The following is a 23,889-nucleotide window of genomic DNA, read 5'->3' on the forward strand; positions in this document are numbered from 1 at the left end:
GCTACTGTTTAGTTGCACATTTAATGAAACTTTTGTGCTTTAAGCCTTGCAAATGGAAATGATTGCAGCCAGGCAGCAGCAGGAAGGGCGTGTGTGTTGGCTCGTTGGTCTAGGGGTATGATTCTCGCTTAGGGTGCGAGTGGTCCCGGGTTCAAATCATGGACGAGCCCGTTCTCAGGCTTTGCTTTTAATCACTTCAGCCTGACCAGGGCAACCAGGATATTTCTTGAAAATTGGGTACAAAAGCAGTCAGAGTCGGGCCTGTTAGCTCAGTTGGTTAGAGCGTGGTGCTAATAACGCCAAGGTCGCGGGTTCGATCCCCGTACGGGCCAAGCTTTTGGTCTCTGCTCATCTCGAAAATGACGGGCGGTCTCCCAGAAATCCCTGCTGGACAAACCGCTTGACAACAGACCTGGCCGAAATAGCACAGTTGGGAGAGCGTTAGACTGAAGATCTAAAGGTCCCTGGTTCGATCCCGGGTTTCGGCAGAGCAGCCTGGTTACCGTGTTTTTAATCGACGGACTCCACTGACCAAATGCCAGCTCCTTTCAACCTGATTCCGCCTATTCTCATCGCTATCTGCCTTTCAGACGGCCAGGGACCAGGGCGTGTTGGTTCCATGGTGTAATGGTTAGCACTCTGGGCTTTAAATCCAGCGATCCGAGTTCAAATCTCGGTGGAACCTTTTCAGCTTGTTTAGCGGAAGGGCGGGAAAAAACAGAGCTGATGCGCAACCGCTGATGTGGTGGTGAAACTGGCACTCTAAAACCCAGGCGGTATCGGGGAAACGTGGGCTTAATAAGAAAAAGCTTCACTTGCTCTTTGCTGTCCACCTACTAGGCTGAATGACTAAACACCTCTGCTGCTCGGTGGTAAAAATCCACCCACGCCAAGGTTCCATGGTGCAATGGTTAGCACTCTGGACTCTGAATACAGCGATCCGAGTTCAAATTTCGGTGGGACCTGCTTTTGACAGGAATGTGTGCAGTACCGCGTCCGAAAAAACTTTTCCACAGCGCTCATCCAGGGAGTGCCCCTTTGAAGTGAGCGTAAAAGGCGTTACACAAAGTGGAGAATGCGGGCATCGATCCCGCTATCTCTCGCATGCTAAGCGAGCGCTCTACCATTTGAACTAATTCCCCTCTACGATGTGGAGAGACGGTGTCCTTCGCTCTCAAAGACAACGGCCTGGACGATCCCTTTCATCTCTGCAAGTGCTGTAGCGTGGCCACAAAGCAAAGAGACCGTATTTTTTCTGTGCCGGCAACTTTGCACTGGCTACCGTTTAGTTGCACATTTAATGAAACTTTTGTGCTTTAAGCCTTGCAAACGGAAATGATTGCAGCCAGGCAGCAGCAGGAAGGGCGTGTGTGTTGGCTCGTTCGTCTAGGGGTATGATTCTCGCTTAGGGTGCGAGTGGTCCCGGGTTCAAATCATGGACGAGCCCGTTCTTAGGCTTTGCTTTTAATCACTTCAGCTTGACCAGGGCAACCAGGATATTTCTTGGAAATTGTGGACAAAAGCAGTCAGAGTCGGGCCGTTTAACTCAGTTGGTTAGAGCGTGGTGCTAACAACGCCATGGTCGCGGGTTCGATCCCCGTACGGGCCAAGCTTTTGGTCTCTGCTCATCTCGAAAATGACGGGCGGTCTCCCAGAAATCCCTGCTGGACAAACCGCTTGATAACAGACCTGGCCGAAATAGCTCAGTTGGGAGAGCGTTAGACTGAAGATCTAAAGGTCCCTGGTTCGATCCTGGGTTTCGGCAGAGCAGCCTGGTCACCGTGTTTTTGGTCGACGGACTCCACTGACCAAATGCCAGCTCCTGTCAACCTGATTCAGCCTATTCTCATCGCTATCTGCCTTTCAGACGGCCAGGGACCAGGGCGTGTTGGTTCCATGGTGTAATGGTTAGCACTCTGGGCTTTGAATCCAGCGATCCGAGTTCAAATCTCGGTGGAACCTTTTCAGCTTGTTTTCCGGAAGGGCGGGAAAAAACTGAGCTGATGCGCAACCGCTGATGTGGTGGTGAAACTGGCACTCTAAAACCAAGGCGGTATCGGGGAAACGTGGGCTTAATAAGAAAAAGCTTCACTTGCTCTTTGCTGTCCACCTACTAGGCTGAATGACTAAACACCTCTGCTGCTCGGTGGTAAAAATCCACCCACGCCAAGGTTCCATGGTGCAATGGTTAGCACTCTGGACTCTGAATACAGCGATCCGAGTTCAAATTTCGGTGGGACCTGCTTTTGACAGGAATGTGTGCAGTACCGCGTCCGAAAAAACTTTTCCACAGCGCTCATCCAGGGAGTGCCCCTTTGAAGTGAGCGTAAAAGGCGTTACACAAAGTGGAGAATGCGGGCATCGATCCCGCTATCTCTCGCATGCTAAGCGAGCGCTCTACCATTTGAACTAATTCCCCTCCACGATGTGGAGAGACGGTGTCCTCCGCTCTCAAAGACAGCGGCCTGTACGATCCCTTTCATCTCTGCAAGTGCTGTAGCTTGGCCACAAAGCAAAGAGACCGTATTTTTTCTGTGCCGGCAACTTTGCACTGGCTACCGTTTAGTTGCACATTTAATGAAACTTTTGTGCTTCAAGCCTTGCAAACGGAAATGATTGCAGCCAGGCAGCAGCAGGAAGGGCGTGTGTGTTGGCTCGTTGGTCTAGGGGTATGATTCTCGCTCAGGGTGCGAGTGGTCCCGGGTTCAAATCATGGACGAGCCCGTTCTCAGGCTTCGCTTTTAATCACTTCAGCCTGACCAGGGCAACCAGGATATTTCTTGGAAATTGGGGACAAAAGCAATCAGAGTCGGGCCGGTTAGCTCAGTTGGTTAGAGCGTGGTGCTAATAACGCCAAGGTCGCGGGTTCGATCCCCGTACAGGCCAAGCTTTTGGTCTCTGCTCATCTCGAAAATGACGGGCGGTCTCCCAGAAATCCCTGCTGGACAAACCGCTTGATAAAAGACCTGGCCGAAATAGCTCAGTTGGGAGAGCGTTAGACTGAAGATCTAAAGGTCCCTGGTTCGATCCCGGGTTTCGGCAGAGCAGCCTGGTCACCGTGTTTTTGGTCGACGGACTCCACTGACCAAATGCCAGCTCCTGTCAACCTGATTCCGCCTATTCTCATCGCTATCTGCCTTTCAGACGGCCAGGGACCAGGGCGTGTTGGTTCCATGGTGTAATGGTTAGCACTCTGGGCTTTGAATCCAGCGATCCGAGTTCAAATCTCGGTGGAACCTTTTCAGCTTGTTTAGCGGAAGGGCGGGAAAAAACAGAGCTGATGCGCAACCGCTGATGTGGTGGTGAAACTGGCACTCTAAAACCCAGGCGGTATCGGGGAAACGTGGGCTTAATAAGAAAAAGCTTCACTTGCTCTTTGCTGTCCACCTACTAGGCTGAATGACTAAACACCTCTGCTGCTCGGTGGTAAAAATCCACCCACGCCAAGGTTCCATGGTGCAATGGTTAGCACTCTGGACTCTGAATACAGCGATCCGAGTTCAAATTTCGGTGGGACCTGCTTTTGACAGGAATGTGTGCAGTACCGCGTCCGAAAAAACTTTTCCTCAGCGCTCATCCAGGGAGTGCCCCTTTGAAGTGAGCGTAAAAGGCGTTACACAAAGTGGAGAATGCGGGCATCGATCCCGCTATCTCTCGCATGCTAAGCGAGCGCTCTACCATTTGAACTAATTCCCCTCCACGATGTGGAAAGACGGTGTCCTTCGCTCTCAAAGACAACGGCCTGGACGATCCCTTTCATCTCTGCAAGTGCTGTAGCGTGGCCACAAAGCAAAGAGACCGTATTTTTTCTGTGCCGGCAACTTTGCACTGGCTACCGTTTAGTTGCACATTTAATGAAACTTTTGTGCTTTAAGCCTTGCAAACGGAAATGATTGCAGCCAGGCAGCAGCAGGAAGGGCGTGTGTGTTGGCTCGTTGGTCTAGGGGTATGATTCTCGCTTAGGGTGCGAGTGGTCCCGGGTTCAAATCATGGACGAGCCCGTTCTCAGGCTTTGCTTTTAATCACTTCAGCCTGACCAGGGCAACCAGGATATTTCTTGGAAATTGGGGACAAAAGCAATCAGAGTCGGGCCGGTTAGCTCAGTTGGTTAGAGCGTGGTGCTAATAACGCCAAGGTCGCGGGTTCGATCCCCGTACGGGCCAAGCTTTTGGTCTCTGCTCATCTCGAAAATGACGGGCGGTCTCCCAGAAATCCCTGCTGGACAAACCGCTTGATAAAAGACCTGGCCGAAATAGCTCAGTTGGGAGAGCGTTAGACTGAAGATCTAAAGGTCCCTGGTTCGATCCCGGGTTTCGGCAGAGCAGCCTGGTCACCGTGTTTTTGGTCGACGGACTCCACTGACCAAATGCCAGCTCCTGTCAACCTGATTCCGCCTATTCTCATCGCTATCTGCCTTTCAGACGGCCAGGGACCAGGGCGTGTTGGTTCCATGGTGTAATGGTTAGCACTCTGGGCTTTGAATCCAGCGATCCGAGTTCAAATCTCGGTGGAACCTTTTCAGCTTGTTTAGCGGAAGGGCGGGAAAAAACAGAGCTGATGCGCAACCGCTGATGTGGTGGTGAAACTGGCACTCTAAAACCCAGGCGGTATCGGGGAAACGTGGGCTTAATAAGAAAAAGCTTCACTTGCTCTTTGCTGTCCACCTACTAGGCTGAATGACTAAACACCTCTGCTGCTCGGTGGTAAAAATCCACCCACGCCAAGGTTCCATGGTGCAATGGTTAGCACTCTGGACTCTGAATACAGCGATCCGAGTTCAAATTTCGGTGGGACCTGCTTTTGACAGGAATGTGTGCAGTACCGCGTCCGAAAAAACTTTTCCACAGCGCTCATCCAGGGAGTGCCCCTTTGAAGTGAGCGTAAAAGGCGTTACACAAAGTGGAGAATGCGGGCATCGATCCCGCTATCTCTCGCATGCTAAGCGAGCGCTCTACCATTTGAACTAATTCCCCTCCACGATGTGGAAAGACGGTGTCCTTCGCTCTCAAAGACAACGGCCTGGACGATCCCTTTCATCTCTGCAAGTGCTGTAGCGTGGCCACAAAGCAAAGAGACCGTATTTTTTCTGTGCCGGCAACTTTGCACTGGCTACCGTTTAGTTGCACATTTAATGAAACTTTTGTGCTTTAAGCCTTGCAAACGGAAATGATTGCAGCCAGGCAGCAGCAGGAAGGGCGTGTGTGTTGGCTCGTTGGTCTAGGGGTATGATTCTCGCTTAGGGTGCGAGTGGTCCCGGGTTCAAATCATGGACGAGCCCGTTCTCAGGCTTTGCTTTTAATCACTTCAGCCTGACCAGGGCAACCAGGATATTTCTTGGAAATTGGGGACAAAAGCATTCAGAGTTGGGCCGGTTAGCTCAGTTGGTTAGAGCGTGGTGCTAATAACGCCAAGGTCGCGGGTTCGATCCCCGTATGGGCCAAGCTTTTGGTCTCTGCTCATCTCGAAAATGACGGGCGGTCTCCCAGAAATCCCTGCTGGACAAACCGCTTGATAACAGACCTGGCCGAAATAGCTCAGTTGGGAGAGCGTTAGACTGAAGATCTAAAGGTCCCTGGTTCGATCCCGGGTTTCGGCAGAGCAGCCTGGTCATGGTGTTTTTGGTCGACGGACTCCACTGACCAAATGCCAGCTCCTGTCAACCTGATTACGCCTATTCTCATCGCTATCTGCCTTTCAGACGGCCAGGGACCAGGGCGTGTTGGTTCCATGGTGTAATGGTTAGCACTCTGGGCTTTGAATCCAGCGATCCGAGTTCAAATCTCGGTGGAACCGTTTCAGCTTGTTTTCCGGAAGGGCGGGAAAAAACTGAGCTGATGCGCAACCGCTGATGTGCTGGTGAAACTGGCACTCTAAAACCCAGGCGGTATCGGGGAAACGTGGGCTTAATAAGAAAAAGCTTCACTTGCTCTTTGCTGTCCACCTACTAGGCTGAATGACTAAACACCTCTGCTGCTCGGTGGTAAAAATCCACCCACGCCAAGGTTCCATGGTGCAATGGTTAGCACTCTGGACTCTGAATACAGCGATCCGAGTTCAAATTTCGGTGGGACCTGCTTTTGACAGGAATGTGTGCAGTACCGCGTCCGAAAAAACTTTTCCACAGCGCTCATCCAGGGAGTGCCCCTTTGAAGTAAGCGTAAAAGGCGTTACACAAAGTGGAGAATGCGGGCATCGATCCCGCTATCTCTCGCATGCTAAGCGAGCGCTCTACCATTTGAACTAATTCCCCTCGACGATGTGGACAGACGGTGTCCTCCGCTCTCAAAGACAGCGGCCTGTACGATCCCTTTCATCTCTGCAAGTGCTGTAGCTTGGCCACAAAGCAAAGAGACCGTATTTTTTCTGTGCCAGCAACTGAGCAACTTTGCACTGGCTACCGTTTAGTTGCACATTTAATGAAACTTTTGTGCTTTAAGCCTTGCAAACGGAAATGATTGCAGCCAGGCAGCAGCAGGAAGGGCGTGTGTGTTGGCTCGTTGGTCTAGGGGTATGATTCTCGCTCAGGGTGCCAGCGATCCGAGTTCAAATTTCGGTGGGACCTGCTTTTGACAGGAATGTGTGCAGTACCGCGTCCGAAAAAACTTTTCCACAGCGCTCATCCAGGGAGTGCCCCTTTGAAGTAAGCGTAAAAGGCGTTACACAAAGTGGAGAATGCGGGCATCGATCCTGCTATCTCTCGCATGCTAAGCGAGCGCTCTACCATTTGAACTAATTCCCCTCGACGATGTGGAGAGACGGTGTCCTCCGCTCTCAAAGACAACGGCCTGTACGATCCCTTTCATCTCTGCAAGTGCTGTAGCGTGGCCACAAAGCAAAGAGACCGTATTTTTTCTGTGCCGGCAACTTTGCACTGGCTACCGTTTAGTTGCACATTTAATGAAACTTTTGTGCTTTAAGCCTTGCAAACGGAAATGATTGCAGCCAGGCAGCAGCAGGAAGGGCGTGTGTGTTGGCTCGTTGGTCTAGGGGTATGATTCTCGCTTAGGGTGCGAGTGGTCCCGGGTTCAAATCATGGACGAGCCCGTTCTCAGGCTTTGCTTTTAATCACTTCAGCCTGACCAGGGCAACCAGGATATTTCTTGGAAATTGGGGACAAAAGCAATCAGAGTCGGGCCGGTTAGCTCAGTTGGTTAGAGCGTGGTGCTAATAACGCCAAGGTCGCGGGTTCGATCCCCGTACGGGCCAAGCTTTTGGTCTCTGCTCATCTCAAAAATGACGGGCGGTCTCCCAGAAATCCCTGCTGGACAAACCGCTTGATAACAGACCTGGCCGAAATAGCTCAGTTGGGAGAGCGTTAGACTGAAGATCTAAAGGTCCCTGGTTCGATCCCGGGTTTCGGCAGAGCAGCCTGGTCACCGTGTTTTTGGTCGACGGACTCCACTGACCAAATGCCAGCTCCTGTCAACCTGATTCCGCCTATTCTCATCGCTATCTGCCTTTCAGACGGCCAGGGACCAGGGCGTGTTGGTTCCATGGTGTAATGGTTAGCACTCTGGGCTTTGAATCCAGCGATCCGAGTTCAAATCTCGGTGGAACATTTTCAGCTTGTTTTGCGGAAGGGCGGGAAAAAACTGAGCTGATGCGCAACCGCTGATGTGGTGGTGAAACTGGCACTCTAAAACCCAGGCGGTATCGGGGAAACGTGGGCTTAATAAGAAAAAGCTTCACTTGCTCTTTGCTGTCCACCTACTAGGCTGAATGACTAAACACCTCTGCTGCTCGGTGGTAAAAATCCACCCACGCCAAGGTTCCATGTTTCAATGGTTAGCACTCTGGACTCTGAATACAGCGATCCGAGTTCAAATTTCGGTGGGACCTGCTTTTGACAGGAATGTGTGCAGTACCGCGTCCGAAAAAACTTTTCCACAGCGCTCATCCAGGGAGTGCCCCTTTGAAGTGAGCGTAAAAGGCGTTACACAAAGTGGAGAATGCGGGCATCGATCCCGCTATCTCTCGCATGCTAAGCGAGCGCTCTACCATTTGAACTAATTCCCCTCGACGATGTGGAGAGACGGTGTCCTCCGCTCTCAAAGACAACGGCCTGTACGATCCCTTTCACCTCTGCAAGTGCTGTAGCGTGGCCACAAAGCAAAGAGACCGTATTTTTTCTGTGCCGGCAACTTTGCACTGGCTACCGTTTAGTTGCACATTTAATGAAACTTTTGTGCTTTAAGCCTTGCAAACGGAAATGATTGCAGCCAGGCAGCAGCAGGAAGGGCGTGTGTGTTGGCTCGTTGGTCTAGGGGTATGATTCTCGCTTAGGGTGCGAGTGGTCCCGGGTTCAAATCATGGACGAGCCCGTTCTCAGGCTTTGCTTTTAATCACTTCAGCCTGACCAGGGCAACCAGGATATTTCTTGGAAATTGGGGACAAAAGCAGTCAGAGTCGGGCCGGTTAGCTCAGTTGGTTAGAGCGTGGTGCTAATAACGCCAAGGTCGCGGGTTCGATCCCCGTACGGGCCAAGCTTTTGGTCTCTGCTCATCTCGAAAATGACGGGCGGTCTCCCAGAAATCCCTGCTGGACAAACCGCTTGATAACAGACCTGGCCGAAATAGCTCAGTTGGGAGAGCGTTAGACTGAAGATCTAAAGGTCCCTGGTTCGATCCTGGGTTTCGGCAGAGCAGCCTGGTCACCGTGTTTTTGGTCGACGGACTCCACTGACCAAATGCCAGCTCCTGTCAACCTGATTCAGCCTATTCTCATCGCTATCTGCCTTTCAGACGGCCAGGGACCAGGGCGTGTTGGTTCCATGGTGTAATGGTTAGCACTCTGGGCTTTGAATCCAGCGATCCGAGTTCAAATCTCGGTGGAACCTTTTCAGCTTGTTTTCCGGAAGGGCGGGAAAAAACTGAGCTGATGCGCAACCGCTGATGTGGTGGTGAAACTGGCACTCTAAAACCAAGGCGGTATCGGGGAAACGTGGGCTTAATAAGAAAAAGCTTCACTTGCTCTTTGCTGTCCACCTACTAGGCTGAATGACTAAACACCTCTGCTGCTCGGTGGTAAAAATCCACCCACGCCAAGGTTCCATGGTGCAATGGTTAGCACTCTGGACTCTGAATACAGCGATCCGAGTTCAAATTTCGGTGGGACCTGCTTTTGACAGGAATGTGTGCAGTACCGCGTCCGAAAAAACTTTTCCACAGCGCTCATCCAGGGAGTGCCCCTTTGAAGTGAGCGTAAAAGGCGTTACACAAAGTGGAGAATGCGGGCATCGAACCCGCTATCTCTCGCATGCTAAGCGAGCGCTCTACCATTTGAACTAATTCCCCTCGACGATGTGGAGAGACGGTGTCCTCCGCTCTCAAAGACAGCGGCCTGTACGATCCCTTTCATCTCTGCAAGTGCTGTAGCTTGGCCACAAAGCAAAGAGACCGTATTTTTTCTGTGCCGGCAACTTTGCACTGGCTACCGTTTAGTTGCACATTTAATGAAACTTTTGTGCTTTAAGCCTTGCAAACGGAAATGATTGCAGCCAGGCAGCAGCAGGAAGGGTGTGTGTGTTGGCTCGTTGGTCTAGGGGTATGATTCTCGCTTAGGGTGCGAGTGGTCCCGGGTTCAAATCATGGACGAGCCCGTTCTCAGGCTTTGCTTTTAATCACTTCAGCCTGACCAGGGCAACCAGGATATTTCTTGGAAATTGGGGACAAAAGCAGTCAGAGTTGGGCCGGTTAGCTCAGTTGGTTAGAGCGTGGTGCTAATAACGCCAAGGTCGCGGGTTCGATCCCCGTACGGGCCAAGCTTTTGGTCTCTGCTCATCTCGAAAATGACGGGCGGTCTCCCAGAAATCCCTGCTGGACAAACCGCTTGATAACAGACCTGGCCGAAATAGCTCAGTTGGGAGAGCGTTACACTGAAGATCTAAAGGTCCCTGGTTCGATCCCGGGTGTCGGCAAAGCAGCCTGGTCACCGTGTTTTTGGTCGACGGACTCCACTGACCAAATGCCAGCTCCTGTCAACCTGATTCAGCCTATTCTCATCGCTATCTGCCTTTCAGACGGCCAGGGACCAGGGCGTGTTGGTTCCATGGTGTAATGGTTAGCACTCTGGGCTTTGAATCCAGCGATCCGAGTTCAAATCTCGGTGGAACATTTTCAGCTTGTTTTGCGGAAGGGCGGGAAAAAACTGAGCTGATGCGCAACCGCTGATGTGGTGGTGAAACTGGCACTCTAAAACCCAGGCGGTATCGGGGAAACGTGGGCTTAATAAGAAAAAGCTTCACTTGCTCTTTGCTGTCCACCGACTAGGCTGAATGACTAAACACCTCTGCTGCTCGGTGGTAAAAATCCACCCACGCCAAGGTTCCATGTTTCAATGGTTAGCACTCTGGACTCTGAATACAGCGATCCGAGTTCAAATTTCGGTGGGACCTGCTTTTGACAGGAATGTGTGCAGTACCGCGTCCGAAAAAACTTTTCCACAGCGCTCATCCAGGGAGTGCCCCTTTGAAGTGAGCGTAAAAGGCGTTACACAAAGTGGAGAATGCGGGCATCGATCCCGCTATCTCTCGCATGCTAAGCGAGCGCTCTACCATTTGAACTAATTCCCCTCGACGATGTGGAGAGACGGTGTCCTCCGCTCTCAAAGACAACGGCCTGTACGATCCCTTTCATCTCTGCAAGTGCTGTAGCGTGGCCACAAAGCAAAGAGACCGTATTTTTTCTGTGCCGGCAACTTTGCACTGGCTACCGTTTAGTTGCACATTTAATGAAACTTTTGTGCTTTAAGCCTTGCAAACGGAAATGATTGCAGCCAGGCAGCAGCAGGAAGGGCGTGTGTGTTGGCTCGTTGGTCTAGGGGTATGATTCTCGCTTAGGGTGCGAGTGGTCCCGGGTTCAAATCATGGACGAGCCCGTTCTCAGGCTTTGCTTTTAATCACTTCAGCCTGACCAGGGCAACCAGGATATTTCTTGGAAATTGGGGACAAAAGCAATCAGAGTCGGGCCGGTTAGCTCAGTTGGTTAGAGCGTGGTGCTAATAACGCCAAGGTCGTGGGTTCGATCCCCGTACGGGCCAAGCTTTTGGTCTCTGCTCATCTCGAAAATGACGGGCGGTCTCCCAGAAATCCCTTCTGGACAAACCGCTTGACAACAGACCTGGCCGAAATAGCACAGTTGGGAGAGCGTTAGACTGAAGATCTAAAGGTCCCTGGTTCGATCCCGGGTTTCGGCAGAGCAGCCTGGTTACTGTGTTTTTAATCGACGGACTCCACTGACCAAATGCCAGCTCCTGTCAACCTGATTCCGCCTATTCTCATCGCTATCTGCCTTTCAGACGGCCAGGGACCAGGGCGTGTTGGTTCCATGGTGTAATGGTTAGCACTCTGGGCTTTGAATCCAGCGATCCGAGTTCAAATCTCGGTGGAACCTTTTCAGCTTTTTTAGCGGAAGGGCGGGAAAAAACTGAGCTGATGCGCAACCGCTGATGTGGTGGTGAAACTGGCACTCTAAAACCCAGGCGGTATCGGGGAAACGTGGGCTTAATAAGAAAAAGCTTCACTTGCTCTTTGCTGTCCACCTACTAGGCTGAATGACTAAACACCTCTGCTGCTCGGTGGTAAAAATCCACCCACGCCAAGGTTCCATGGTGCAATGGTTAGCACTCTGGACTCTGAATACAGCGATCCGAGTTCAAATTTCGGTGGGACCTGCTTTTGACAGGAATGTGTGCAGTACCGCGTCCGAAAAAACTTTTCCACAGCGCTCATCCAGGGAGTGCCCCTTTGAAGTGAGCGTAAAAGGCGTTACACAAAGTGGAGAATGCGGGCATCGATCCCGCTATCTCTCGCATGCTAAGCGAGCGCTCTACCATTTGAACTAATTCCCCTCGACGATGTGGAGAGACCGTGTCCTCCGCTCTCAAAGACAGCGGCCTGTACGATCCCTTTCATCTCTGCAAGTGCTGTAGCTTGGCCACAAAGCAAAGAGACCGTATTTTTTCTGTGCCGGCAACTTTGCACTGGCTACCGTTTAGTTGCACATTTAATGAAACTTTTGTGCTTTAAGCCTTGCAAACGGAAATGATTGCAGCCAGGCAGCAGCAGGAAGGGCGTGTGTGTTGGCTCGTTGGTCTAGGGGTATGATTCTCGCTCAGGGTGCGAGTGGTCCCGGGTTCAAATCATGGACGAGCCCGTTCTCAGGCTTTGCTTTTAATCACTTCAGCCTGACCAGGGCAACCAGGATATTTCTTGGAAATTGGGGACAAAAGCAATCAGAGTCGGGCCGGTTAGCTCAGTTGGTTAGAGCGTGGTGCTAATAACGCCAAGGTCGCGGGTTCGATCCCCGTACAGGCCAAGCTTTTGGTCTCTGCTCATCTCGAAAATGACGGGCGGTCTCCCAGAAATCCCTTCTGGACAAACCGCTTGATAACAGACCTGGCCGAAATAGCTCAGTTGGGAGAGCGTTAGACTGAAGATCTAAAGGTCCCTGGTTCGATCCCGGGTGTCGGCAAAGCAGCCTGGTCACCGTGTTTTTGGTCGACGGACTCCACTGACCAAATGCCAGCTCCTGTCAACCTGATTCAGCCTATTCTCATCGCTATCTGCCTTTCAGACGGCCAGGGACCAGGGCGTGTTGGTTCCATGGTTTAATGGTTAGCACTCTGGGCTTTGAATCCAGCGATCCGAGTTCAAATCTCGGTGGAACATTTTCAGCTTGTTTTGCGGAAGGGCGGGAAAAAACTGAGCTGATGCGCAACCGCTGATGTGGTGGTGAAACTGGCACTCTAAAACCCAGGCGGTATCGGGGAAACGTGGGCTTAATAAGAAAAAGCTTCACTTGCTCTTTGCTGTCCACCTACTAGGCTGAATGACTAAACACCTCTGCTGCTCGGTGGTAAAAATCCACCCACGCCAAGGTTCCATGTTTCAATGGTTAGCACTCTGGACTCTGAATACAGCGATCCGAGTTCAAATTTCGGTGGGACCTGCTTTTGACAGGAATGTGTGCAGTACCGCGTCCGAAAAAACTTTTCCACAGCGCTCATCCAGGGAGTGCCCCTTTGAAGTGAGCGTAAAAGGCGTTACACAAAGTGGAGAATGCGGGCATCGATCCCGCTATCTCTCGCATGCTAAGCGAGCGCTCTACCATTTGAACTAATTCCCCTCGACGATGTGGAGAGACGGTGTCCTCCGCTCTCAAAGACAACGGCCTGTACGATCCCTTTCATCTCTGCAAGTGCTGTAGCGTGGCCACAAAGCAAAGAGACCGTATTTTTTCTGTGCCGGCAACTTTGCACTGGCTACCGTTTAGTTGCACATTTAATGAAACTTTTGTGCTTTAAGCCTTGCAAACGGAAATGATTGCAGCCAGGCAGCAGCAGGAAGGGCGTGTGTGTTGGCTCGTTGGTCTAGGGGTATGATTCTCGCTTAGGGTGCGAGTGGTCCCGGGTTCAAATCATGGACGAGCCCGTTCTCAGGCTTTGCTTTTAATCACTTCAGCCTGACCAGGGCAACCAGGATATTTCTTGGAAATTGGGGACAAAAGCAATCAGAGTCGGGCCGGTTAGCTCAGTTGGTTAGAGCGTGGTGCTAATAACGCCAAGGTCGCGGGTTCGATCCCCGTACGGGCCAAGCTTTTGGTCTCTGCTCATCTCGAAAATGACGGGCGGTCTCCCAGAAATCCCTGCTGGACAAACCGCTTGATAATAGACCTGGCCGAAATAGCTCAGTTGGGAGAGCGTTAGACTGAAGATCTAAAGGTCCCTGGTTCGATCCCGGGTTTCGGCAGAGCAGCCTGGTCACCGTGTTTTTGGTCGACGGACTCCACTGACCAAATGCCAGCTCCTGTCAACCTGATTCCGCCTATTCTCATCGCTATCTGCCTTTCAGACGGCCAGGGACCAGGGCGTGTTGGTTCCATGGTGTAATGGTTAGCACTCTGGGCTTTGAATCCAGCGATCCGAGTTCAAATCTCGGTGGAACCTTTTCAGCTTGTTTAGCGGAAGGGCGGGAAAAAACAGAGCTGATGCGCAACCGCTGATGTGGTGGTGAAACTGGCACTCTAAAACCCAGGCGGTATCGGGGAAACGTGGGCTTAATAAGAAAAAGCTTCACTTGCTCTTTGCTGTCCACCTACTAGGCTGAATGACTAAACACCTCTGCTGCTCGGTGGTAAAAATCCACCCACGCCAAGGTTCCATGGTGCAATGGTTAGCACTCTGGACTCTGAATACAGCGATCCGAGTTCAAATTTCGGTGGGACCTGCTTTTGACAGGAATGTGTGCAGTACCGCGTCCGAAAAAACTTTTCCACAGCGCTCATCCAGGGAGTGCCCCTTTGAAGTGAGCGTAAAAGGCGTTACACAAAGTGGAGAATGCGGGCATCGATCCCGCTATCTCTCGCATGCTAAGCGAGCGCTCTACCATTTGAACTAATTCCCCTCCACGATGTGGAAAGACGGTGTCCTTCGCTCTCAAAGACAACGGCCTGGACGATCCCTTTCATCTCTGCAAGTGCTGTAGCGTGGCCACAAAGCAAAGAGACCGTATTTTTTCTGTGCCGGCAACTTTGCACTGGCTACCGTTTAGTTGCACATTTAATGAAACTTTTGTGCTTTAAGCCTTGCAAACGGAAATGATTGCAGCCAGGCAGCAGCAGGAAGGGCGTGTGTGTTGGCTCGTTGGTCTAGGGGTATGATTCTCGCTTAGGGTGCGAGTGGTCCCGGGTTCAAATCATGGACGAGCCCGTTCTCAGGCTTTGCTTTTAATCACTTCAGCCTGACCAGGGCAACCAGGATATTTCTTGGAAATTGGGGACAAAAGCATTCAGAGTTGGGCCGGTTAGCTCAGTTGGTTAGAGCGTGGTGCTAATAACGCCAAGGTCGCAAGTTCGATCCCCGTATGGGCCAAGCTTTTGGTCTCTGCTCATCTCGAAAATGACGGGCGGTCTCCCAGAAATCCCTGTTGGACAAACCGCTTGATAACAGACCTGGCCGAAATAGCTCAGTTGGGAGAGCGTTAGACTGAAGATCTAAAGGTCCCTGGTTCGATCCCGGGTTTCGGCAGAGCAGCCTGGTCATGGTGTTTTTGGTCGACGGACTCCACTGACCAAATGCCAGCTCCTGTCAACCTGATTCCGCCTATTCTCATCGCTATCTGCCTTTCAGACGGCCAGGGACCAGGGCGTGTTGGTTCCATGGTGTAATGGTTAGCACTCTGGGCTTTGAATCCAGCGATCCGAGTTCAAATCTCGGTGGAACCTTTTCAGCTTGTTTTCCGGAAGGGCGGGAAAAAACTGAGCTGATGCGCAACCGCTGATGTGGTGGTGAAACTGGCACTCTAAAACCCAGGCGGTATCGGGGAAACGTGGGCTTAATAAGAAAAAGCTTCACTTGCTCTTTGCTGTCCACCTACTAGGCTGAATGACTAAACACCTCTGCTGCTCGGTGGTAAAAATCCACCCACGCCAAGGTTCCATGGTGCAATGGTTAGCACTCTGGACTCTGAATACAGCGATCCGAGTTCAAATTTCGGTGGGACCTGCTTTTGACAGGAATGTGTGCAGTACCGCGTCCGAAAAAACTTTTCCACAGCGCTCATCCAGGGAGTGCCCCTTTGAAGTGAGCGTAAAAGGCGTTACACAAAGTGGAGAATGCGGACATCGATCCCGCTATCTCTCGCATGCTAAGCGAGCGCTCTACCATTTGAACTAATTCCCCTCGACGATGTGGAAAGACGGTGTCCTTCGCTCTCAAAGACAACGGCCTGGACGATCCCTTTCATCTCTGCAAGTTCTGTAGCGTGACCACAAAGCAAAGAGACCGTATTTTTTCTGTGCCGGCAACTTTGCACTGGCTACCGTTTAGTTGCACATTTAATGAAACTTTTGTGCTTTAAGCTTTGCAAACGGAAATGATTGCAGCCAGGCAGCAGCAGGAAGGTCGTGTGTGTTGGCTCGTTGGTCTAGGGGTATGATTCTCGCTTAGGGTGCGAGTGGTCCCGGGTTCAAATCATGGACGACCCCGTTCTCAGGCTTTGCTTTTAATCACTTCAGCCTGACCAGGGCAACCAGGATATTTCTTGGAAATTGGGGACAAAAGCAATCAGAGTCGGGCCGGTTAGCTCAGTTGGTTAGAGCGTGGTGCTAATAACGCCAAGGTCGCGGGTTCGATCCCCGTACGGGCCAAGCTTTTGGTCTCTGCTCATCTCGAAAATGACGGGCGGTCTCCCAGAAATCCCTGCTGGACAAACCGCTTGATAACAGACCTGGCCGAAATAGCTCAGTTGGTAGAGCGTTAGACTGAAGATCTAAAGGTCCCTGGTTCGATCCCGGGTTTCGGCAGAGCAGCCTGGTCACGGTGTTTTTGGTCGACGGACTCCACTGACCAAATGCCAGCTCCTGTCAACCTGATTCCGCCTATTCTCATCGCTATCTGCCTTTCAGACGGCCAGGGACCAGGGCGTGTTGGTTCCATGGTGTAATGGTTAGCACTCTGGGCTTTGAATCCAGCGATCCGAGTTCAAATCTCGGTGGAACCTTTTCAGCTTGTTTTCCGGAAGGGCGGGAAAAACTGAGCTGATGCGCAACCGCTGATGTGGTGGTGAAACTGGCACTCTAAAACCAAGGCGGTATCGGGGAAACGTGGGCTTAATAAGAAAAAGCTTCACTTGCTCTTTGCTGTCCACCTACTAGGCTGAATGACTAAACACCTCTGCTGCTCGGTAGTAAAAATCCACCCACGCCAAGGTTCCATGGTGCAATGGTTAGCACTCTGGACTCTGAATACAGCGATCCGAGTTCAAATTTCGGTGGAACCTGCTTTTGACAGGAATGTGTGCAGTACCGCGTCCGAAAAAACTTTTCCACAGCGCTCATCCAGGGAGTGCCCCTTTGAAGTGAGCGTAAAAGGCGTTACACAAAGTGGAGAATGCGGGCATCGATCCCGCTATCTCTCGCATGCTAAGCGAGCGCTCTACCATTTGAACTAATTCCCCTCGACGATGTGGAGAGACGGTGTCCTTCGCTCTCAAAGACAACGGCCTGGACGATCCCTTTCATCTCTGCAAGTGCTGTAGCGTGGCCACAAAGCAAAGAGACCGTATTTTTTCTGTGCCGGCAACTTTGCACTGGCTACCGTTTAGTTGCACATTTAATGAAACTTTTGTGCTTTAAGCCTTGCAAACGGAAATGATTGCAGCCAGGCAGCAGCAGGAAGGGCGTGTGTGTTGGCTCGTTGGTCTAGGGGTATGATTCTCGCTTAGGGTGCGAGTGGTTCCGGGTTCAAATCATGGACGAGCCCGTTCTCAGGCTTTGCTTTTAATCACTTCAGCCTGACCAGGGCAACCAGGATATTTCTTGGAAATTGGGGACAAAAGCAATCAGAGTCGGGCCGGTTAGCTCAGTTGGTTAGAGCGTGGTGCTAATAACGCCAAGGTCGCGGGTTCGATCCTCGTACGGGCCAAGCTTTTGGTCTCTGCTCATCTCGAAAATGACGGGCGGTCTCCCAGAAATCCCTGCTGGACAAACCGCTTGATAACAGACCTGGCGGAAATAGCTCAGTTGGGAGAGCGTTAGACTGAAGATCTAAAGGTCCCTGGTTCGATCCCGGGTTTCGGCAGAGCAGCCTGGTCACCGTGTTTTTGGTCGACGGACTCCACTGACCAAATGCCAGCTCCTGTCAACCTGATTCCGCCTATTCTCATCGCTATCTGCCTTTCAGACGGCCAGGGACCAGGGCGTGTTGGTTCCATGGTGTAATGGTTAGCACTCTGGGCTTTGAATCCAGCGATCCGAGTTCAAATCTCGGTGGAACCTTTTCAGCTTGTTTTCCGGAAGGGCGGGAAAAACTGAGCTGATGCGCAACCGCTGATGTGGTGGTGAAACTGGCACTCTAAAACCAAGGCGGTTTCGGGGAAACGTGGGCTTAATAAGAAAAAGCTTCACTTGCTCTTTGCTGTCCACCTACTAGGCTGAATGACTAAACACCTCTGCTGCTCGGTAGTAAAAATCCACCCACGCCAAGGTTCCATGGTGCAATGGTTAGCACTCTGGACTCTGAATACAGCGATCCGAGTTAAAATTTCGGTGGGACCTGCTTTTGACAGGAATGTGTGCAGTACCGCGTCCGAAAAAACTTTTCCACAGCGCTCATCCAGGGAGTGCCCCTTTGAAGTGAGCGTAAAAGGCGTTACACAAAGTGGAGAATGCGGGCATCGATCCCGCTATCTCTCGCATGCTAAGCGAGCGCTCTACCATTTGAACTAATTCCCCTCGACGATGTGGAGAGACGGTGTCCTCCGCTCTCAAAGACAGCGGCCTGTACGATCCCTTTCATCTCTGCAAGTGCTGTAGCTTGGCCACAAAGCAAAGAGACCGTATTTTTTCTGTGCCGGCAACTTTGCACTGGCTACCGTTTAGTTGCACATTTAATGAAACTTTTGTGCTTTAAGCCTTGCAAACGGAAATGATTGCAGCCAGGCAGCAGCAGGAAGGGCGTGTGTGTTGGCTCGTTGGTCTAGGGGTATGATTCTCGCTCAGGGTGCGAGTGGTCCCGGGTTCAAATCATGGACGACCCCGTTCTCAGGCTTTGCTTTTAATCACTTCAGCCTGACCAGGGCAACCAGGATATTTCTTGGAAATTGGGGACAAAAGCAATCAGAGTCGGGCCGGTTAGCTCAGTTGGTTAGAGCGTGGTGCTAATAACGCCAAGGTCGTGGGTTCGATCCCCGTACGGGCCAAGCTTTTGGTCTCTGCTCATCTCGAAAATGACGGGCGGTCTCCCAGAAATCCCTGCTGGACAAACCGCTTGACAACAGACCTGGCCGAAATAGCACAGTTGGGAGAGCGTTAGACTGAAGATCTAAAGGTCCCTGGTTCGATCCCGGGTTTCGGCAGAGCAGCCTGGTTACCGTGTTTTTAATCGACGGACTCCACTGACCAAATGCCAGCTCCTGTCAACCTGATTCCGCCTATTCTCATCGCTATCTGCCTTTCAGACGGCCAGGGACCAGGGCGTGTTGGTTCCATGGTGTAATGGTTAGCACTCTGGGCTTTGAATCCAGCGATCCGAGTTCAAATCTCGGTGGAACCTTTTCAGCTTGTTTTTCCGGAAGGGCGGGAAAAAACTGAGCTGATGCGCAACCGCTGATGTGCTGGTGAAACTGGCACTCTAAAACCCAGGCGGTATCGGGGAAACGTGGGCTTAATAAGAAAAAGCTTCACTTGCTCTTTGCTGTCCACCTACTAGGCTGAATGACTAAACACCTCTGCTGCTCGGTGGTAAAAATCCACCCACGCCAAGGTTCCATGGTGCAATGGTTAGCACTCTGGACTCTGAATACAGCGATCCGAGTTCAAATTTCGGTGGGACCTGCTTTTGACAGGAATGTGTGCAGTACCGCGTCCGAAAAAACTTTTCCACAGCGCTCATCCAGGGAGTGCCCCTTTGAAGTGAGCGTAAAAGGCGTTACACAAAGTGGAGAATGCGGGCATCGATCCCGCTATCTCTCGCATGCTAAGCGAGCGCTCTACCATTTGAACTAATTCCCCTCGACGATGTGGAGAGACGGTGTCCTCCGCTCTCAAAGACAGCGGCCTGTACGATCCCTTTCATCTCTGCAAGTGCTGTAGCTTGGCCACAAAGCAAAGAGACCGTATTTTTTCTGTGCCGGCAACTTTGCACTGGCTACTGTTTAGTTGCACATTTAATGAAACTTTTGTGCTTTAAGCCTTGCAAACGGAAATGATTGCAGCCAGGCAGCAGCAGGAAGGGCGTGTGTGTTGGCTCGTTGGTCTAGGGGTATGATTCTCGCTTAGGGTGCGAGTGGTCCCGGGTTCAAATCATGGACGAGCCCGTTCTTAGGCTTTGCTTTTAATCACTTCAGCCTGACCAGGGCAACCAGGATATTTCTTGGAAATTGGGGACAAAAGCATTCAGAGTTGGGCCGGTTAGCTCAGTTGGTTAGAGCGTGGTGCTAATAACGCCAAGGTCGCGGGTTCGATCCCCGTATGGGCCAAGCTTTTGGTCTCTGCTCATCTCGAAAATGACGGGCGGTCTCCCAGAAATCCCTGCTGGACAAACCGCTTGATAACAGACCTGGCCGAAATAGCTCAGTTGGGAGAGCGTTAGACTGAAGATCTAAAGGTCCCTGGTTCGATCCCGGGTTTCGGCAGAGCAGCCTGGTCATGGTGTTTTTGGTCGACGGACTCCACTGACCAAATGCCAGCTCCTGTCAACTTGATTCCGCCTATTCTCATCGCTATCTGCCTTTCAGACGGCCAGGGACCAGGGCGTGTTGGTTCCATGGTGTAATGGTTAGCACTCTGGGCTTTGAATCCAGCGATCCGAGTTCAAATCTCGGTGGAACCTTTTCAGCTTGTTTTTCCGGAAGGGCGGGAAAAAACTGAGCTGATGCGCAACCGCTGATGTGCTGGTGAAACTGGCACTCTAAAACCCAGGCGGTATCGGGGAAACGTGGGCTTAATAAGAAAAAGCTTCACTTGCTCTTTGCTGTCCACCTACTAGGCTGAATGACTAAACACCTCTGCTGCTCGGTGGTAAAAATCCACCCACGCCAAGGTTCCATGGTGCAATGGTTAGCACTCTGGACTCTGAATACAGCGATCCGAGTTCAAATTTCGGTGGGACCTGCTTTTGACAGGAATGTGTGCAGTACCGCGTCCGAAAAAACTTTTCCACAGCGCTCATCCAGGGAGTGCCCCTTTGAAGTGAGCGTAAAAGGCGTTACACAAAGTGGAGAATGCGGGCATCGATCCCGCTATCTCTCGCATGCTAAGCGAGCGCTCTACCATTTGAACTAATTCCCCTCGACGATGTGGAGAGACGGTGTCCTCCGCTCTCAAAGACAGCGGCCTGTACGATCCCTTTCATCTCTGCAAGTGCTGTAGCTTGGCCACAAAGCAAAGAGACCGTATTTTTTCTGTGCCGGCAACTTTGCACTGGCTACTGTTTAGTTGCACATTTAATGAAACTTTTGTGCTTTAAGCCTTGCAAACGGAAATGATTGCAGCCAGGCAGCAGCAGGAAGGGCGTGTGTGTTGGCTCGTTGGTCTAGGGGTATGATTCTCGCTTAGGGTGCGAGTGGTCCCGGGTTCAAATCATGGACGAGCCCGTTCTCAGGCTTTGCTTTTAATCACTTCAGCCTGACCAGGGCAACCAGGATATTTCTTGGAAATTGGGGACAAAAGCAGTAAGAGTCGGGCCGGTTAGCTCAGTTGGTTAGAGCGTGGTGCTAATAACGCCAAGGTCGTGGGTTCGATCCCCGTACGGGCCAAGCTTTTGGTCTCTGCTCATCTCGAAAATGACGGGCGGTCTCCCAGAAATCCCTGCTGGACAAACCGCTTGACAACAGACCTGGCCGAAATAGCACAGTTGGGAGAGCGTTAGACTGAAGATCTAAAGGTCCCTGGTTCGATCCCGGGTTTCGGCAGAGCAGCCTGGTCATGGTGTTTTTGGTCGACGGACTCCACTGACCAAATGCCAGCTCCTGTCAACCTGATTCCGCCTATTCTCATCGCTATCTGCCTTTCAGACGGCCAGGGACCAGGGCGTGTTGGTTCCATGGTGTAATGGTTAGCACTCTGGGCTTTGAATCCAGCGATCCGAGTTCAAATCTCGGTGGAACCTTTTCAGCTTGTTTTCCGGAAGGGCGGGAAAAAACTGAGCTGATGCGCAACCGCTGATGTGCTGGTGAAACTGGCAATCTAAAACCCAGGCGGTATCGGGGAAACGTGGGCTTAATAAGAAAAAGCTTCACTTGCTCTTTGCTGTCCACCTACTAGGCTGAATGACTAAACACCTCTGCTGCTCGGTGGTAAAAATCCACCCACGCCAAGGTTCCATGGTGCAATGGTTAGCACTCTGGACTCTGAATACAGCGATCCGAGTTCAAATTTCGGTGGGACCTGCTTTTGACAGGAATGTGTGCAGTACCGCGTCCGAAAAAACTTTTCCACAGCGCTCATCCAGGGAGTGCCCCTTTGAAGTGAGCGTAAAAGGCGTTACACAAAGTGGAGAATGCGGACATCGATCCCGCTATCTCTCGCATGCTAAGCGAGCGCTCTACCATTTGAACTAATTCCCCTCGACGATGTGGAAAGACGGTGTCCTTCGCTCTCAAAGACAACGGCCTGGACGATCCCTTTCATCTCTGCAAGTTCTGTAGCGTGGCCACAAAGCAAAGAGACCGTATTTTTTCTGTGCCGGCAACTTTGCACTGGCTACCGTTTAGTTGCACATTTAATGAAACTTTTGTGCTTTAAGCCTTGCAAACGGAAATGATTGCAGCCAGGCAGCAGCAGGAAGGTCGTGTGTGTTGGCTCGTTGGTCTAGGGGTATGATTCTCGCTTAGGGTGCGAGTGGTCCCGGGTTCAAATCATGGACGAGCCCGTTCTCAGGCTTTGCTTTTAATCACTTCAGCCTGACCAGGGCAACCAGGATATTTCTTGGAAATTGGGGACAAAAGCAATCAGAGTCGGGCCGGTTAGCTCAGTTGGTTAGAGCGTGGTGCTAATAACGCCAAGGTCGCGGGTTCGATCCCCGTACGGGCCAAGCTTTTGGTCTCTGCTCATCTCGAAAATGACGGGCGGTCTCCCAGAAATCCCTGCTGGACAAACCGCTTGATAACAGACCTGGCCGAAATAGCTCAGTTGGGAGAGCGTTAGACTGAAGATCTAAAGGTCCCTGGTTCGATCCCGGGTTTCGGCAGAGCAGCCTGGTCACCGTGTTTTTGGTCGACGGACTCCACTGACCAAATGCCAGCTCCTGTCAACCTGATTCCGCCTATTCTCATCGCTATCTGCCTTTCAGACGGCCAGGGACCAGGGCGTGTTGGTTCCATGGTGTAATGGTTAGCACTCTGGGCTTTGAATCCAGCGATCCGAGTTCAAATCTCGGTGGAACCTTTTCAGCTTGTTTTCCGGAAGGGCGGGAAAAAACTGAGCTGATGCGCAACCGCTGATGTGCTGGTGAAACTGGCACTCTAAAACCCAGGCGGTATCGGGGAAACGTGGGCTTAATAAGAAAAAGCTTCACTTGCTCTTTGCTGTCCACCTACTAGGCTGAATGACTAAACACCTCTGCTGCTCGGTGGTAAAAATCCACCCACGCCAAGGTTCCATGGTGCAATGGTTAGCACTCTGGACTCTGAATACAGCGATCCGAGTTCAAATTTCGGTGGGACCTGCTTTTGACAGGAATGTGTGCAGTACCGCGTCCGAAAAAACTTTTCCACAGCGCTCATCCAGGGAGTGCCCCTTTGAAGTGAGCGTAAAAGGCGTTACACAAAGTGGAGAATGCGGACATCGATCCCGCTATCTCTCGCATGCTAAGCGAGCGCTCTACCATTTGAACTAATTCCCCTCGACGATGTGGAAAGACGGTGTCCTTCGCTCTCAAAGACAACGGCCTGGACGATCCCTTTCATCTCTGCAAGTTCTGTAGCGTGGCCACAAAGCAAAGAGACCGTATTTTTTCTGTGCCGGCAACTTTGCACTGGCTACCGTTTAGTTGCACATTTAATGAAACTTTTGTGCTTTAAGCCTTGCAAACGGAAATGATTGCAGCCAGGCAGCAGCAGGAAGGTCGTGTGTGTTGGCTCGTTGGTCTAGGGGTATGATTCTCGCTTAGGGTGCGAGTGGTCTCGGGTTCAAATCATGGACGAGCCCGTTCTCAGGCTTTGCTTTTAATCACTTCAGCCTGACCAGGGCAACCAGGATATTTCTTGGAAATTGGGGACAAAAGCAATCAGAGTCGGGCCGGTTAGCTCAGTTGGTTAGAGCGTGGTGCTAATAACGCCAAGGTCGCGGGTTCGATCCCCGTACGGGCCAAGCTTTTGGTCTCTGCTCATCTCGAAAATGACGGGCGGTCTCCCAGAAATCCCTGTTGGACAAACCGCTTGATAACAGACCT

The 23,889-nt window shown here is 51.5% G+C and overlaps 1 long non-coding RNA gene and 45 other non-coding genes across 46 annotated transcripts in view; 44 read left to right on the top strand and 2 right to left on the bottom strand.

Moving 5' to 3' along the window:
- Positions 1-23,889, bottom strand: part of LOC148966930 (uncharacterized) — a 461,761-nt gene that overhangs the window by 158,165 nt on the left and 279,707 nt on the right. The window lies entirely within an intron of this gene.
- trnai-aau (transfer RNA isoleucine (anticodon AAU)) lies at positions 259-332 on the top strand. Its single transcript has one exon. It is a non-coding gene; the product is annotated as a tRNA-Ile (tRNA).
- On the top strand, positions 1,693-1,765 carry trnaf-gaa (transfer RNA phenylalanine (anticodon GAA)). Its single transcript has one exon. It is a non-coding gene; the product is annotated as a tRNA-Phe (tRNA).
- On the top strand, positions 1,891-1,962 carry trnaq-uug (transfer RNA glutamine (anticodon UUG)). The gene has a single exon. It is a non-coding gene; the product is annotated as a tRNA-Gln (tRNA).
- On the top strand, positions 2,813-2,886 carry trnai-aau (transfer RNA isoleucine (anticodon AAU)). The gene has a single exon. It is a non-coding gene; the product is annotated as a tRNA-Ile (tRNA).
- Positions 2,970-3,042, top strand: trnaf-gaa (transfer RNA phenylalanine (anticodon GAA)). Its single transcript has one exon. It is a non-coding gene; the product is annotated as a tRNA-Phe (tRNA).
- Positions 3,168-3,239, top strand: trnaq-uug (transfer RNA glutamine (anticodon UUG)). Its single transcript has one exon. It is a non-coding gene; the product is annotated as a tRNA-Gln (tRNA).
- On the top strand, positions 4,090-4,163 carry trnai-aau (transfer RNA isoleucine (anticodon AAU)). The gene has a single exon. It is a non-coding gene; the product is annotated as a tRNA-Ile (tRNA).
- On the top strand, positions 4,247-4,319 carry trnaf-gaa (transfer RNA phenylalanine (anticodon GAA)). Its single transcript has one exon. It is a non-coding gene; the product is annotated as a tRNA-Phe (tRNA).
- Positions 4,445-4,516, top strand: trnaq-uug (transfer RNA glutamine (anticodon UUG)). Its single transcript has one exon. It is a non-coding gene; the product is annotated as a tRNA-Gln (tRNA).
- trnai-aau (transfer RNA isoleucine (anticodon AAU)) lies at positions 5,367-5,440 on the top strand. Its single transcript has one exon. It is a non-coding gene; the product is annotated as a tRNA-Ile (tRNA).
- trnaf-gaa (transfer RNA phenylalanine (anticodon GAA)) lies at positions 5,524-5,596 on the top strand. Its single transcript has one exon. It is a non-coding gene; the product is annotated as a tRNA-Phe (tRNA).
- trnaq-uug (transfer RNA glutamine (anticodon UUG)) lies at positions 5,722-5,793 on the top strand. The gene has a single exon. It is a non-coding gene; the product is annotated as a tRNA-Gln (tRNA).
- trnai-aau (transfer RNA isoleucine (anticodon AAU)) lies at positions 7,133-7,206 on the top strand. The gene has a single exon. It is a non-coding gene; the product is annotated as a tRNA-Ile (tRNA).
- trnaf-gaa (transfer RNA phenylalanine (anticodon GAA)) lies at positions 7,290-7,362 on the top strand. The gene has a single exon. It is a non-coding gene; the product is annotated as a tRNA-Phe (tRNA).
- Positions 8,410-8,483, top strand: trnai-aau (transfer RNA isoleucine (anticodon AAU)). The gene has a single exon. It is a non-coding gene; the product is annotated as a tRNA-Ile (tRNA).
- On the top strand, positions 8,567-8,639 carry trnaf-gaa (transfer RNA phenylalanine (anticodon GAA)). Its single transcript has one exon. It is a non-coding gene; the product is annotated as a tRNA-Phe (tRNA).
- trnaq-uug (transfer RNA glutamine (anticodon UUG)) lies at positions 8,765-8,836 on the top strand. The gene has a single exon. It is a non-coding gene; the product is annotated as a tRNA-Gln (tRNA).
- trnaa-agc (transfer RNA alanine (anticodon AGC)) lies at positions 9,221-9,293 on the bottom strand. Its single transcript has one exon. It is a non-coding gene; the product is annotated as a tRNA-Ala (tRNA).
- On the top strand, positions 9,687-9,760 carry trnai-aau (transfer RNA isoleucine (anticodon AAU)). Its single transcript has one exon. It is a non-coding gene; the product is annotated as a tRNA-Ile (tRNA).
- trnai-aau (transfer RNA isoleucine (anticodon AAU)) lies at positions 10,964-11,037 on the top strand. The gene has a single exon. It is a non-coding gene; the product is annotated as a tRNA-Ile (tRNA).
- On the top strand, positions 11,319-11,390 carry trnaq-uug (transfer RNA glutamine (anticodon UUG)). Its single transcript has one exon. It is a non-coding gene; the product is annotated as a tRNA-Gln (tRNA).
- trnai-aau (transfer RNA isoleucine (anticodon AAU)) lies at positions 12,241-12,314 on the top strand. Its single transcript has one exon. It is a non-coding gene; the product is annotated as a tRNA-Ile (tRNA).
- On the top strand, positions 12,398-12,470 carry trnaf-gaa (transfer RNA phenylalanine (anticodon GAA)). The gene has a single exon. It is a non-coding gene; the product is annotated as a tRNA-Phe (tRNA).
- On the top strand, positions 13,518-13,591 carry trnai-aau (transfer RNA isoleucine (anticodon AAU)). Its single transcript has one exon. It is a non-coding gene; the product is annotated as a tRNA-Ile (tRNA).
- On the top strand, positions 13,675-13,747 carry trnaf-gaa (transfer RNA phenylalanine (anticodon GAA)). Its single transcript has one exon. It is a non-coding gene; the product is annotated as a tRNA-Phe (tRNA).
- trnaq-uug (transfer RNA glutamine (anticodon UUG)) lies at positions 13,873-13,944 on the top strand. Its single transcript has one exon. It is a non-coding gene; the product is annotated as a tRNA-Gln (tRNA).
- On the top strand, positions 14,952-15,024 carry trnaf-gaa (transfer RNA phenylalanine (anticodon GAA)). The gene has a single exon. It is a non-coding gene; the product is annotated as a tRNA-Phe (tRNA).
- trnaq-uug (transfer RNA glutamine (anticodon UUG)) lies at positions 15,150-15,221 on the top strand. Its single transcript has one exon. It is a non-coding gene; the product is annotated as a tRNA-Gln (tRNA).
- On the top strand, positions 16,072-16,145 carry trnai-aau (transfer RNA isoleucine (anticodon AAU)). The gene has a single exon. It is a non-coding gene; the product is annotated as a tRNA-Ile (tRNA).
- Positions 16,229-16,301, top strand: trnaf-gaa (transfer RNA phenylalanine (anticodon GAA)). Its single transcript has one exon. It is a non-coding gene; the product is annotated as a tRNA-Phe (tRNA).
- On the top strand, positions 16,427-16,498 carry trnaq-uug (transfer RNA glutamine (anticodon UUG)). The gene has a single exon. It is a non-coding gene; the product is annotated as a tRNA-Gln (tRNA).
- Positions 17,348-17,421, top strand: trnai-aau (transfer RNA isoleucine (anticodon AAU)). The gene has a single exon. It is a non-coding gene; the product is annotated as a tRNA-Ile (tRNA).
- On the top strand, positions 17,505-17,577 carry trnaf-gaa (transfer RNA phenylalanine (anticodon GAA)). Its single transcript has one exon. It is a non-coding gene; the product is annotated as a tRNA-Phe (tRNA).
- On the top strand, positions 17,703-17,774 carry trnaq-uug (transfer RNA glutamine (anticodon UUG)). Its single transcript has one exon. It is a non-coding gene; the product is annotated as a tRNA-Gln (tRNA).
- On the top strand, positions 18,624-18,697 carry trnai-aau (transfer RNA isoleucine (anticodon AAU)). Its single transcript has one exon. It is a non-coding gene; the product is annotated as a tRNA-Ile (tRNA).
- On the top strand, positions 18,979-19,050 carry trnaq-uug (transfer RNA glutamine (anticodon UUG)). The gene has a single exon. It is a non-coding gene; the product is annotated as a tRNA-Gln (tRNA).
- Positions 19,902-19,975, top strand: trnai-aau (transfer RNA isoleucine (anticodon AAU)). The gene has a single exon. It is a non-coding gene; the product is annotated as a tRNA-Ile (tRNA).
- trnaf-gaa (transfer RNA phenylalanine (anticodon GAA)) lies at positions 20,059-20,131 on the top strand. Its single transcript has one exon. It is a non-coding gene; the product is annotated as a tRNA-Phe (tRNA).
- trnaq-uug (transfer RNA glutamine (anticodon UUG)) lies at positions 20,257-20,328 on the top strand. The gene has a single exon. It is a non-coding gene; the product is annotated as a tRNA-Gln (tRNA).
- trnai-aau (transfer RNA isoleucine (anticodon AAU)) lies at positions 21,180-21,253 on the top strand. Its single transcript has one exon. It is a non-coding gene; the product is annotated as a tRNA-Ile (tRNA).
- On the top strand, positions 21,535-21,606 carry trnaq-uug (transfer RNA glutamine (anticodon UUG)). Its single transcript has one exon. It is a non-coding gene; the product is annotated as a tRNA-Gln (tRNA).
- On the top strand, positions 22,457-22,530 carry trnai-aau (transfer RNA isoleucine (anticodon AAU)). Its single transcript has one exon. It is a non-coding gene; the product is annotated as a tRNA-Ile (tRNA).
- trnaf-gaa (transfer RNA phenylalanine (anticodon GAA)) lies at positions 22,614-22,686 on the top strand. The gene has a single exon. It is a non-coding gene; the product is annotated as a tRNA-Phe (tRNA).
- On the top strand, positions 22,812-22,883 carry trnaq-uug (transfer RNA glutamine (anticodon UUG)). The gene has a single exon. It is a non-coding gene; the product is annotated as a tRNA-Gln (tRNA).
- trnai-aau (transfer RNA isoleucine (anticodon AAU)) lies at positions 23,734-23,807 on the top strand. Its single transcript has one exon. It is a non-coding gene; the product is annotated as a tRNA-Ile (tRNA).

The sequence above is a fragment of the Pimephales promelas genome, chromosome 24, assembly GCF_988280905.1.
Source record: "Pimephales promelas chromosome 24, fPimPro1.hap1.1, whole genome shotgun sequence".
Taxonomy (NCBI): domain Eukaryota; kingdom Metazoa; phylum Chordata; class Actinopteri; order Cypriniformes; family Leuciscidae; genus Pimephales; species Pimephales promelas.